General features: G+C 37.3%; 1 non-coding gene and 1 pseudogene across 1 annotated transcript; both read right to left on the bottom strand.

The window, feature by feature from the left end:
* Positions 1-8053: 8053 nt before the first annotated feature.
* On the bottom strand, positions 8054-13578 carry LOC114217453 (small ribosomal subunit protein uS2B pseudogene; annotated as a pseudogene).
* Positions 8871-9020, bottom strand: LOC114217547 (small nucleolar RNA SNORA62/SNORA6 family). Its single transcript, XR_003610994.2, has one exon. It is a non-coding gene; the product is annotated as a small nucleolar RNA SNORA62/SNORA6 family (small nucleolar RNA).
* Positions 13579-14361: the final 783 nt, after the last annotated feature.

Here is a 14361-nt window from a genome sequence, read left to right as displayed (position 1 = left end):
TCCGAGGTGCATTACAGAAGAAATATTCTTTTCTCTACAAACTATCTCCTTTATTTTGACTTTGTACTTATAACTCATGCTTTCAGGCATCATTTACGCTGACGAAGTCAAAGACCCTTTGGATTTCTTTTTGCTTATTTCCTATCTAATGTTGGCTTATGAATATGCAGGTATATTTTCCCATTTCTGTTGTTAATTTTTCTACCTGTTTTTTTCAGACCAAATTTTTTTCATGTTGAATAAAAATGCCAGGTTGAGCTCAGCTAAATTTTACTGATAACCTTCTGAGTGCTTAGTAACTTATACTACCCCTTTCTACAATAAGGATGTCAGTTGAAAACATCAATTATAAAATTAATAAGGTTTCCCAGTTTAACAACATTTTATATTGCTCGCTTTTGCATAGATTGATAAAACAGAAAAGATGTTAATTTTTCACTTTTTTTTTTGTAGAAAAGGGGTGAGTTTCTAATTTTTAATTTAGAATGTCCAGTCATTAGATACCTTTAAGAATTTGGTTTGTACAACTGATGTTTGTCACTTTGATTTGCCATGTATATAATTCAATCATCTGGATATTATGCAAACATCTCCAAAACTTGGCAAGAAAGCACGACTTTCCATATCCAATACGTTAGCCAAGTCCCTGAATTAGTATTGTTTAGAAATATCTGTCTTCCCAAGACAACCCTGACTAAAATGAAACGTTTTCTGGTGAACAATTTTCCAAGCTTTAAAGCATCTGTGCACCCTGTTCGGTTCATCACAAACAGTGACTCCAAGGATTTGGCGTTAGGAAAATGATTGTAAAACGTTTAAATCATGCAGTACAACTTTGTTTTTTTTTTCCAAAGCAGCCACAGAAATGGCAATATCTCTGCAAGTGAACACTGAGTTTATCCCACCTGCCAAATATATAAATGTTTACCTCTTTGAAAATGGAAGAATGTATAGGTTAAATAAATTTAAAAATATTCTTTGTCTTGTAAGATCACTCATACAGCCCTGGGGAGGGTCTTCTCTTCCAGGTGAAAGATGTTCTTAGGTTGCCTCTCACTATTTCCCTTGCTAAGTGATGAATCTCTCTCTGGTGTTTCCTGGATTTTCGTCCTTCTGTGCCTCTACCTGGATGTTTATATCATGTCTCCGTCTTAGGGATGTGGGGTGTATGTGTGTGTTGTGGGGTGGAGGTGGTAAAAATTCCAGCAGCAATCTTGTTTTGCAGATTGTATGCAATTATCAAGTGTATTTGACTAAATATCTCTGAAACATATGATAAGTTACAGTTTCCTAAGAAACATTGATTTTATCCCACTAGTCTTCTTAGGGAGCAATTAAATCTCTATTGCTCGAGTTTTATTTTATCATTCCATGGAAAATCGGGCTTCCATTTTCTGGTTGAAAAACAAATACTGTGCTCCACTTAATTAAATCAGGTAATAATGGGAGAAGTGGAGATGTCCACCCCCAGCAAGGAATGGAGTGACCAGAAGTTGAGCAGATAGAGAGCTAAAATGACTTTTCCAGCTTTCTGACTCAGGTCTCTATGGTCTACTTTTATTACTTTGTCTGAAATGCAAATTCTCAGAATGCCAGACACACCCATATTCCAATGAAAGTACAAAAACAAAATTAAAAGCCAACCACAGTTGAGTTTTCATTGTCTCTCACTTTGATTGGTCTTGTTTCTTCAGCCTTCCTTTCCACCCCAACCAACCTGAATAATCAAAAATTGTCTCTGTTTAATAGGAAAAATGCCTGTGCTAAGAGGATAATTCACACAAAGAACTTTCTTCTGTAAATAGATACTCAATTGACTGTCAATAAGCCCCCTCCTCTTGCTGATGGCTCTGAACACTACCAGATATTATTGATGTGTTGTTTTTTGGTGGTACAGCTGAATTTTACTGGGGAAAGTAATACAGAGAAGGACTTTCATATCCAGCCCCTATTGCTGTTGGGCCTGTTTTCTCTTCTCACACAAGATTAAGGGGTAGGCTTACTTGAGAGTCTATGTTCTGGCAAGCCTTGTTGCTGAACTTGGCAGGAGCATTAAAATATCTTTATTAGAAACCATGAATCAAGTTCCATCACAGAATTCATAACCTTCCAGATCTGGCTGCCTTCTTTTATCAAACCTCACTGAAAGGTGTGGCTTAAAATAAAGTTTATTTTAGGGTGCAAAGATCCAGTGATAATGGTAAATTTTCTTCTATAGCATATACAGGAAGTCTTCATTTAAAGTAAAACACATCAACCTGTGATTTAAAAATGTGCCACAGAGTTTCCAAATATAATCCAGAGAATTTTGCCAATAAAGAGCTCAGCTATAAAGAAACAATGATGGGTTTTGAAAAACACCAGTATTTTCTTTAAGCCTGATGAAAATCCATTGGCTTTGGTTCTCTAAAGATGCATATTGAAATCGTTTATAATAGGAAATTCTGTTAGTGCTTTCTTAAAGTAAAGGTATGAAATTGCTCTCTTAAAATTGCTTCCAAGTTCTGGAAGTCCAGTTTGAAGGAGTCTAAACTCTCAGAAATCTACAAGACTTAACCTGCCAGTCAGGCATGGGCCCCATTATCAAGAAAAGCTATACACGATGAGAAGAGTTTTAACACATTGGCGAGAGAAGTGTGTATAGGCTCTCATAAACTCGAGTCTTATTTTTCCAGCATGAACTGCAGGCTGGAGGCCTCTCACCAGTGACAGGTGACATTCAATAGACAAATCTACAGAATGGGCCACAGAGAATCCCAAGCATGTCTTCAATCCTAGAAATGGTTGTAGGGGGAAGGGCAGAGAAGAAGCCAGTCTCTTTATCAAGATGGGAAAAGTTAGAATATCAGTCTACAGAGATTAATAAAGGTCAGATGGCATCTTCAAGAATAGTTTTGGTGCGCCTGAAACTAATAATACACTAAATGTTAACTAACTTAAATTTTAAATTAAAAAAAAAGAATTGCTTTGTTGTGTACTATCATTCTGTACAAGTGACGGGATAGGCTAGAACAAACATTCTTTTTTTTTTTTTAAAGATTTATTTATTTGAGAGAGAGAGAGAGAGAGAGAGAGACAGCATGAGTGGGAGGGGCAGAGGGAGAAGGGGAGAGAATTTCAAGCAGACTCCCTGCTAAGCAAGAAGCCCAACGCAGGACTTGATCCCACCCATGACCCTGAGATTGTGACCCAAGCTGAAACCAAGAGTTGGATGCTTAATTGACAGAGCCACTCAGGTGCCCCTAGAATAAAAACTCTGAGTCATCTGTGTGAATAATAGAATTGTCCAGATAGATAGGGCTTAATGGCAGTTTAGGACTACTAAGTAGCCAAATCACTGTTTATGTATGCTACAGGTGTGGATGTGAATGCTTTCTTGACCTAGTGCTTTGGATAAAGTAAAACCATTCTGTTTTATTATTTTTGAAAATGTTGGTGAGTGGGAGGCATTAACTTTGCAACAAAAATGCTGTGTTTTTAATATTGTATGTGATGATTTCATAGAGAACAATTCTGTGTTAGAATAGAGAAGGAAAGGCACTTCCTATTGTAGCTCCTATTACTAATTCTTTGATACGTAGATAGTTGGGCTGTAGATTTAGTGGACTAAACGATTAATGTATATTATGTCCCTTTAAGTCTTAGATGACGCAAGAATGCATTCTTTTTTTCAGCTGTGTAATAGCAGCTGACTGAAGCTGGTTAGATCCTATTGTCTTCCAGTGTCTAGCCTACTGCTCTTAATAGTTCAGAGGCACTATACCAAGGTGGAACTCGGTTATTTTGAGAGATTAAATTAGGAAATGGAACACCTTAGCTCTATGAGTGCACTTTACCTGCCCCCTGGCACATCTCACAGCCACTGTATGCTGTAAATACTCCTTGTTTATGAAGCCTTACAATACAAGCTTGACTGAATGGCTGAGGAAAGAACACACCATTGTTTTCCCCCTCAGTTGCCATCTGTGAAGAACATTTTGGCTTGGAAGCTTATGCTTCACTTCCTATGTAATCTGGAGGCTCTGTCAAAAATTAAATGGAGTTTGAGCAAATTTTCAAAGATCTGGGAGGTGTTTCATGAAACTCTGGGTGTTTTTTGTTGTTGTTGTTGTTGTTTAGATAATCGTTATGCCCTTCCTCCCTGGTACAGACTGCCCTTCACAGAAATCCTCATAAATTAAACTTCTTTCCATGAGGTGGAGAGATGAAGAAAGAACGCCTCTGTTTTAGTTTCCTCCATAGAATAATGCATATTTGGTTTATATCATAGAAGCTGACAGGTTTAGAATCTGCTTCCAGATGTCCAGATGGTTTAATAAAGAAAAGAATAATAATATATTACATATTTTCTTTTTCTGATCCAGGAAGAAACGGCTTTATGTCAAGTTAACTTGGAAGTTGTAAGATGAAGGAAACTGTTATGTAAATAAAGAAGACTGATAAAACAGAAGAAAACAGGGCAAGTAAAGACACCCTGCCCAGAAAAAAAAAACCAAGAAGGCATATAATAAAAATTACTTTTTTAAAACAAAGACTGAAATGTTTATCTGATTTATCACAGTCTGAATTATACGTATCTCTAGCTCCTGAGGTAATCTCAAGTCCAATATATTTGCAAACAACCATGTCCTAGAGTCTTTGCTGTACAATACAATAAAACCATGTTTCAAGTTAAAGCTAAGATAAAAAAAGAAACTATGAATAAGCAAGTTAAGACTATGAAGGCTTACCTAAGGCAGACATTCATCAACATCCAGGCATGTGACTATTTGGAATAAACTTGATTTATATGTATAAATATAAAACTGCACAACCCTTAAAAATTAAAACTTTTCTTTCCTATATGAAGTTCAGTATTTTTAAAGCCTCTTGACTTTATCTTTTCACAGAAGTATGGATATGTAGTTCATAGACTTGCTTTCTTGTTTTACAGTATCTATTTTAAACAAGGTAGATTGAAAGAGTTCTTAATTAAAGATTTTGCAGTTCCATCTTGGCTGTGTCAGCAACTTAAAAATAACAAGCTAGTACTTTGAGAGAAAAAAATGGAATGGAAAAATAGTAGAGAGATGGATTGTGGAAGGAGGACTAAAAAGTTTAGTATCGTACACTGTACCTGTGTGTGAAGCCATATTTAAAACTGGAATACTGAAAGGAAATCCATTTAACTCTTGGGAAAATGTCTCTTTCCTTTTATGATCATCTTCTGTGTGCAGTAAGTTAAACACATTCATTATATATTATTAGTTAACATTCTTAATACTTGACAATTTAATACATGTGGTTGTATTCCACATTTTTCATTGAATGTATGTATGTATATATTACATACACATATCATATATATATAATACATATATCCATACATATGAATATATACATATATACTCACATAATTTTTTAACATCAGGGAATATTCTGAAAATTCAATTGAAAAATTCATAAATGAGTTTTACAAAGTTTATGTATATTTAGATTAAGGAATGACCAGGCTATTCAAATATTTTCAGCTTTGAGTAAATGTGCTAAGATGATCAGAGTAATTCTGCTAAATTTTCCTAATCATTTTTTGGGAAGGCTGGGATGGAGGTGGGACTAAAGGCCTATACAGGCTGGCCTAGGGACCTGACAGGTGCTCCCGGCTGGTTGATGTTTCTGAACTCAACATCAGATCTGTTGGGATAATCGCTAATAGAGTACAGATAAAAATAAAATGCTACAAACTGAAAAGTAAGAGCAGATTATTTACTAAACACACACATTGTTCTATGTGCAATATAAATATAGTTATGCATAATATATTGTGTATAGAATATATATTATATGTAACATATTTTACACATGTTTAAGTTCTCTTTAAAACTCAGCAATCCTGTGAGATAGTTGCTATTTTATTGTCCCAATTTATTAATTTTTAAGTTATCGCCCCAATTACTAAGTACATTACTTATTGTATATGGAAATCCATCTATCCATTGCTATCCAGATCTGGCTTCCTGACTGAGATTTTGATAAGGTTCTCTCATGTGGCAGACTCAAAGGCCATGTAGGCAAAATGACTGGACCTAAATTTAAACTCAAAGGCAGCAGCTCAGACAGTTCCTTCCTTAGGTAATAATTGTGCTGGAAAAAGCAAGGAGCTGATTTTAAAAATCAAAATTAGCTCTATCACAAAGCAACAGAGCTCACACCCAAAGGAAAAGTAACCTTAATTAGTATGACCTTCTGCTGTTATTCAGAGGCCTTTGGGCTCTGCTATTTAGGTGGGTACCTCATGAATTGGCTAATATACAACCTAGTGGGATGAACTTTAGACATATACGTGGGAGGCTTAGGTTCTAGTCTTAGCTCTACCAATGAGTCAAGTGGTTTTAAGTATGTCAAGGGAACATTGGGTAATATATTAACAATAAAAACAAAAGCAATATGCTCAAATGCTTTAAAAGAAAGACATTTTAAATTCAAGATATTATTATTTTTACTACAATAAGAAAATAAAACCCATCGCTATAGTCCTAAGATATTTCTTCTACAGCTTAATTTTTCTAATGTTCAGTGAATGTTTTGGTCCATTTCCCTGAAAATGTGTGGGAGAGGCAGAGGAGGAACAGAAAGAGGTAGGTCCATGGGTCATCAAAGAACTGCTCTGATGCAAAGCAGGAAAATGAAAAATCATGTGTCTACTTCATTTCTCTTATACCTTATATTCAAAACCTAAAGCTTGAGGTCGTGCTATGTATATTATTCATAAAAGTTATTTAATTTTAGAAGTTGTCTACTGGTGTCTGGGTAGCCGGAAAGATACAAATGAAAAACTATGATAGATCCTTTAATGTTGAAAATTTTGACATTAAAAATATAAATATATTCAGTATTTTTTCTGTATAGAATCTTGTGGTTTCTGTTGTTTTGTTTGCTTTTTCCTCTTGGGAATATTCCAGGATACTGAAGGTAAGGAGTCATACTGAGGAATCTACTTTAAGATTTTAGGGAACACCGTATTCTAACGCTGTCATTTAGATAACCACAGCTTCTCTCTTTGAGGTAGAGATTTTCAGGGGGAGATAAGAAATAAGATTCTTTCCGATAACTATCTCACATATTTTCTAGACATTGGATTCAGATCCTTTGGTTATAAGATTGAAGTATAATTATCAACTGGTCATGGGGGCCATTGTGGGAATGGTGTGCGAGTAAACTTTCTCAATTTTAGTTTTTTCGCGTCATACTCACAAATGTTTTATTAGCGATTTATAAACAGATTTAAATCGATCCTTCTTCTGAGTCTAGGATTCTCGGCTATACTTTATTCGACTTAGTAACTCCCATGTTTCTTTCTGGATTGTATTACTAATTTCTAGGGTGGGACTGGGTGTGTGGGATGCAGAGTAATGAGAAAAATTAAGACTTTGTAGATCCTGTGGCTTGATAAACTTTGATATTCCACCAGGCTTGTCTACTTCTGCCAGAACCCCTATGGAGGAGGACACACTGCTGGCAAATGAGCTCATGTGAAACCTAGAAGCCTAAACAGTGTAATTTTAAATATTTCCTGATTAAACAAAATAAAAGTAAAAGGTCAGAATCTCAAAAATAGCAGGATTTGACATTAATCTACTGGTGAATCGGTACCAGTGTTCAAATGAGGCTCGAATGGTGTTCTTTTTTTCCTGAAAGCAAACCATAAGCCAGACATACAGAGCAGGACTTTTTTCACTTCAAAAAAATTGTACACAGCTTTGGTTTTTCTTAATATTTTGATTTTACACACCAAAGAGTTTTCTTAATAATTTTTTTTATAAAATATTAGCTCACTACCAAGTGGTCAAGTGGTAGTTTTACACTTTAGTACCCCCCCCCTTTCTCTCTCCCTCAGTTAGAAAGAAATCAAAACATATTTTTAAGGTCTTTTTTTTCTGTAGGAAGAACAAAATATTTTTTTTTCCAAAGTGGGTTTTTGTTTTTGTTTTTGTTTTTGTTTTACAAACTGTTTATTTTCCGTGAACCTTTTCCATTTCTATTTCCATTTTGTTTGCCTTTGTGGAAGAGCAGCTTAAGACCACTCAGTGGTTTTCCTACCCATTCAGTGGCCTGAGCAGTGGGAGCTGCAGACCAGTCTTCAGTGGCCGGCTGGGCACTCCAGTCTTCAGTGGGGAACTGCTGAAGAGGCATCAAGGGCACCTGCGTGCCTTCAGACCAGCCTGCGACTTCAGGCTGAGTAGCAGTGAACTCAGGAGGTGGAGCTGTCCATTCACCCTGAAATTCCTCCTTGGTCACAGCCTTTTCAGCAGTGGCCTGCTCTTCCTTTTCAATCTCTTCAGGATCTCTGTAGAAGTAGAGATCAGGCATGACCTCCCATGGGTGTTCACGGGAAATGGTGCCACGCATGCGCAGAACTTCCCTGGCCAACATCCACCACATCAGACCCACTGAGTGAGCTCCCTTGTTGTTGCAAGGGATGGCGATGTCCACATAGTGCAGAGGAGAGTCTGTGTTACACAGAGCAATGGTAGGCAGGTTAACATAGGATGCCTCTGTAAAAGGCTGGTGGTCAGCCTTGGGATCAGTAACCACCAGAAGTCTCAGCTCCCAGCAGGCTGCCTGGATCTGGTTAGTGAAGGTTCCAGGAGTGAAGCGGCCGGCAATAGGAGTGGCTCCAGGAGCAGCAAATTTCAGCAAAGCTCGCTGGCCATTATTCCTGGATGATATGACACTGACATTAGCTAGGTTTTCAATGGCAACAATGGCACGAGCTGCCATCAGAAGCTTCTCCCAGGTTCTCTTCAGATTTATGATGTAGATACCTAGGTGATAGCAGAAAGCTTTTTAACACCTGACCTAATTTGCAATGGATTTTCTTCTAAAAAACTGAATGTAGCAGAGAGTACTATCAAACTCCAGTCATAGAGGCAAGCTCTACTGGTGTTAGCGAAAATCCTGCAGTTTTTTAGCACACTTCCGACGTTCAGAAGTTCATTGGCCACAGATGGCCTCAACCTTGAGCTTGAATAGTGTGCACCCATAGTGGTTTTATAAAGACTTCCTTTCAAGCTGCTTCCATAAATATTTAGAAACCTCTCTCAAATCAAACAATCTTATATTTAATGTGTTAGGGGAAAAAATGGCAGTTAAAGAATGGAAGGAAGAAGAACTCCATTTCTTTTGGAAAAGCAGAGGGTGTGAACTAAGAGCTGAACCAGCTTCAGTTATGTGTGGATGCAGTTCTAGGAGTTAATCATTGCTTTTTTTCTGGTGAGACAAGTAGAAGTTTTTCACAAAATTGGTTTCTTTCCAGGTTGGATGGAAAGTGGAGCGAAGTCATGCAAATATCTTATAAGCACAGTTGCCAAGAAAGTCATTGATTGGCAGGATCAGGGAGAGTGAAAGGGGCTGGGGAAGGGAGTAGAAGGGCAAATTGTAAAATTTGAAGTGTAGCATCCGTTCAGTTTGTTTATTGCAGGTTCCTGGCTTGAACCACTTCTAGTTCTAGGACATGTTCTTACAACTTTGCCAATTGTTGGTGTCAAGGTTCATACTCATATAAATAAGTAGTCCAAACATTAAGATATAATTTATCAACATTCTCTGCATAGAATGGCTCTGGAAAAATTAAAGTGAGGTTAGTTTTTAGAACAATTTTTGTTACGTTACTACTCTTTCCTTACCCCCACCTGTCCTTCGTCTGTAGGCAGAACTCTCTTCTTTCATGCCTTTCTTCTGCCTAATAAAATGTGTATTCCATTTCCCAAAGGTTCTTATTTCTGCTGGAGCTAATCTGATAAACTAATGCCTGATGAGTTGTTTAATAAAAAAGGTTTGCTCTTATCTTGCCCATCTAAGATTATGATTTTGAATATTAAGCTCTTTCAAAGACTTCTTTTGTAAGAATGACCAATTTGGGGTATTTTCTATAATTAGTAGAGAAAATTTTTAGACCAAGGAAACTTCAAATGGCTCACTCCCCCTTTTGGGCATATTTTTCTAATAAGACTGAATCAACTACTATATATATATATGTGTATATATATATATATATATATATATATATGTAGTTCTGAGATGCCACATACAATTTACATATATTATACATATATACAATTTATATATTGTGTATATATATATACACACACATATATATACAATCATATATATATATATATATAATTAAAAGGGTGCTTGGTCCTGATTAACTTTCAGTTTTTTCCATCTGATATTCTTGAATCCATGAAATGCCACAGTGAATGAGAATAAATAATGATGAATTTAACCTTCACTATATCCTAGTATTCATTTTCTAGATAAGTCCACCTCCCCCAGATGCTTTATATATTCGTTGAGATGTTTTTGGTTATGAGTAACAGAACTCCAACTCAAATTAGCATAAGTGATAAACCAGATTTATTGGCTCACATATCTGAAAAGTCCAGGCATGTTTTGATTAAGGCAGTCTCTCAGTTTTCTATGATTCTCTTGGCTGTGCCCTTCTCTGTATTCTGGCTCCATCCTCAGATTGGCTTCCATCATAGCCACAAAATGGCTGCCAATAGCAACCAGGGCAACATGTTATTTGATTTATATCCAAGGGGAGAGAGACTGTCCCATTTTATAATCGTTTAACAAAAGTCTTGAGATTTACTCTGATTGAGCCAATCACGGCTCAGAAAGAAACCAAATGCTGGTTTATCTGGGCTTTGGTGACAGCCTCTGCTGAAACAATCTTTGTTTTATCTGGGGTAAAACAGCTTTGAGATGGGATGGAATCAATCCATCCAGAGTTCATGGCTCTAGCACAATGAGGGAAGGACATTTCCAAAGGAAAATCTGAGTGCAGTTGGTAAAAGTGGAATAAATTCTAAGTATGTAACTAAGTAAATATCATCCTGCAAGTCCCTTTAAGCAGAGTCTATTCTTTCAACCTTTGAAAAATGTACAGAAAAACAGAGAAATAGACTTCATTGCCAAACAGAAAAATTGTATGTGACTCATATCTAGCTTGGCAGTTTCTTTTTACTCTAGAGTAACCAAAGCTTTACTCATTTCTTAGAACTGGATATACACACTTAGCCATGTGAGAGATTCTAAGTACTATATGATTAAATAGCACTTCTAGCCCCCAGCCACGTAGGGAAGTTCTGAGATGCCACATACAATTAATTTAAGAGGAAAAGGACCAAGATGATACCTAGCCAAGGTTATGAATTCCATGTGATTTGGTGTAAGATATACAGTGCTCACCCTGAGACTGAGGAGCAGGCATGTATGAATATCCAATTTTGAAAAATAGAATTCTGAGGAAAGAACCAATTCAGTGCTTGAAGAATTATCCAGGGGTTGGTTTCCTTTAGTTTCATCTCTATTCTTGGTTCTGTTGCTACTATGTCTTCCAATAACAACAATAATAAAGAGTTTTAATCTGATGTTCTTGTATCACTCCTGCTTCATTGCAGTGGCTTTCTTTAGGTGTTTTCCATTTTTTCACTTTCATATCATTACATTCAAATACTTAGAGACAATCCAAGTGGCAGAAAGTAGCAAATAACTAATTTTCTGCTTGGTATTGACATATGGGCCTATAGCAGCCATGCTCCAACCTCCAACTTTATTGCTATCAGAGTCTCTATATCCAAAAACATCTCTTTACCTTCCTCTGGTGCCTGGAATTCTATAGGATCATACCCTATTTGCATTTAGACATGGTCCCAGAAAGTTACTTTTTAGTATGCTTAAAATGGCTTACATATAAGAACATGTTGCTAGTGAGCAAATTAAATCATTTGTGAAGTTTAGAATGTGAAATAGTTGGCCCTTTGCCTTTCTGGCTCTGGCTGTGTGTCTTTTTTTCACCTACGTGCTGCAAAATTCCAGTTTTGGAAAAGGAGAAAGGATGTGAAGCTCTACCTGCTGCCTCCAAAGGGCTGGCCTGGGTGAGACGTTGTGAAGATTGAGATGTGAGAGTAAAGGGTGGCTTTTGAGAAGTCCAGCAAGTGAGGAATTGGGAAGAGTTCTACTATGAAATCTTTCCTTTTTAGAGCTGAGCATGCAAATCTTTTTTGTTCATCAACTTAAAGCAGTATACATCTAACATCATGAGTCTTACTTCCTGTGCACTAGAAATCGAGGGGATTGTTTGCCCAGCACCCCTCATTCTTATGGTACTATAGGACCTTCTCTATAATCCCTCTCTCATAAGACTGTCCTGGTCTAGTGACCAACACCATATCTGAACTAGACCATCTGGAATCTTTATAGGAGTTTTAGATATGGAAACCAAGAAATGGAAGTCCATCTTTTAGTATGCCAGGTATAAAGACGGAAGTATGGGAACAGTTAGTAGCCATGTTTTCTACTCTGTGGGTAGGAGAAGCCAGGGTGCACCCACTAGTGTGATATTTGAGTTAAACAAAGTTATGAAAAATATGCAAGTTCTAATAGATGTTATTTAAATCTAAAAGGAAATATATATAAAAAAACAAAATCTAAATAAGTGGTAAACAAAGAATTAAAGTCTCAGGTGGCAGAATTCCATTTATTCAACTCAGGTGGAAATATTCAATAAAAGAATGTCTTGGACCATGTTGTCAGTGGCAAGATTCATGTCAGTCTGTATGTCTACTGTTCCAGGTCTTTCATTCTAGCCCCAAATAACAGGTCAATAGCAATTTTAACACACTGCAATGGTGAGATCAATTATTCTTTGAAGAATAAAATTGTCTCCTTGAGGAGGTTTAAAATTAAATATAGAGAATTTTCAGTAAATCAAATTAATATTTTAGTATTAGGATAGGGATGATATGTTCATATTTGGTATTAAATATTATATATTAATTATCTATTGAAGCTATGATGATTGATCTATGTGTCAACTTGGCTAGGCTATGGTGCCCAGTTGTTTGGTCAAATACCAGTCCAGTTGTTGCTGTAAAGGTAAGTTTTAGATGTGATTACTATTTACTGATAGATTTTGAGTAAAGCAGATTACCTTCTATAAAGTGATGGCCCTCATCCAAGCAGTTGAAAACCTGAAGAGAAAAGATTGAAGTTCCTCAAAGAGGAATGAGTTCTGCCACTCTCCCCGCTCACTCCACTCCCCACCCCCAAAGCTTGCCTTCAGACTCAAGGTTGCAACATCGACTCTTACTGGAATTGACAGCCTGTCAGCCTACTCAGAAGATTTTGGACTTGTCAGCTCCCACTCTCTCCTTCTGTATATACACACACCACACACATTAGTTTGTTTTTCTGGAGAATCTTGACTATACATATTTATGACAAGGACTCCAAAAATTGTTGACTTAAGGCAGCAAACATTTATTATCTCCCAGTCTCTGTAGATCAGGAATCAAGGTGCAGCTTTGCTGAATGCTTCTGCTTTAATGCCTCTTCAAGGCTGTAATCAAGGTGTTAGTTGGAGATGCGACCTCATCTGAAGGCCCAGGTCAAGGGTGGATCTGCTTCTACATTCACTCACTCTACATTCACTGTTGTTGACAGGATTCATTTCCTCATGGCTTGCTGAACTGAATGCCCCAGTTCCTCACTGGCTGTTACCTGAAGGCCTCCCTCGGTTCCTTGCCGCATGGGTCGTCCATAGGGAAGCTCACTACATGGAAGCTGGCTACATTAGAGCAAGCAACCAAGGGAAGAAGAGAGATCACCAAAGACAGAAACCGGGTTTTTTATACCCTAATCTGGGAAATGAGATAGTGTCATTTCTCGTGGAAATTCACTGGAAGTCACAAAACACCAGCCCTCCAAGGGGAAGGTATTACATAAGAGTGCCATCACCAGGGGCGCCTGGGTGGCTCAGTTGGTTAAGCGTCTGCCTTCCATTCATGTCATGATCCCAGAGTCCTGGGATTGAGCCCTGGGTGGGGCTCCCTGTTCAGCAGAGAATCTGCTTCTCCCTCGCCCTTTGCCCCTCCCCCTACTCGTGCTTTCTTTCTCTCAAACAAACAAAATCTTAGAAAAAATAAAAGTATAATTGAATGATTGATTTGAACTTGTAATTTAGTTTAAAATCAGGAGAGAATTTTTCTAAGATTTTTTTTAAGATTTTATTTATTTATTTGAGAGAGAGAGAATGAGAGATAGAGAGCACGAGAGGGAAGAGGGTCAGAGGGAGAAGCAGACTCCCTGCTGAGCAGGGATCCCAAAGGGACTCGATCCCGGGACTCCAGGATCATGACCTGAGCCGAAGGCAGTGGCTTAACCAACTGAGCCACCCAGGCGCCCCCGAATTTTTCTAAGATTGTAAACACTGTTAAAATGCGTGACAGAACTTCAGATTTATCACATTTATTAATTTAATTTATGAAGTTTACTAGAGCAATTTAAATAGCTGAGAAAGTACCTGAGAAAATT

Source organism: Eumetopias jubatus, unplaced genomic scaffold (assembly GCF_037043125.1).
Source record: "Eumetopias jubatus isolate StellerSeaLion01/CBP00866 unplaced genomic scaffold, mEumJub1_p1.0 scaffold_2, whole genome shotgun sequence".
Taxonomy (NCBI): Eukaryota; Metazoa; Chordata; class Mammalia; order Carnivora; family Otariidae; genus Eumetopias; species Eumetopias jubatus.
The sequence above is the reverse complement of the archived record's forward strand: the minus strand, read 5'-3'. Positions and strand labels throughout refer to the sequence as shown.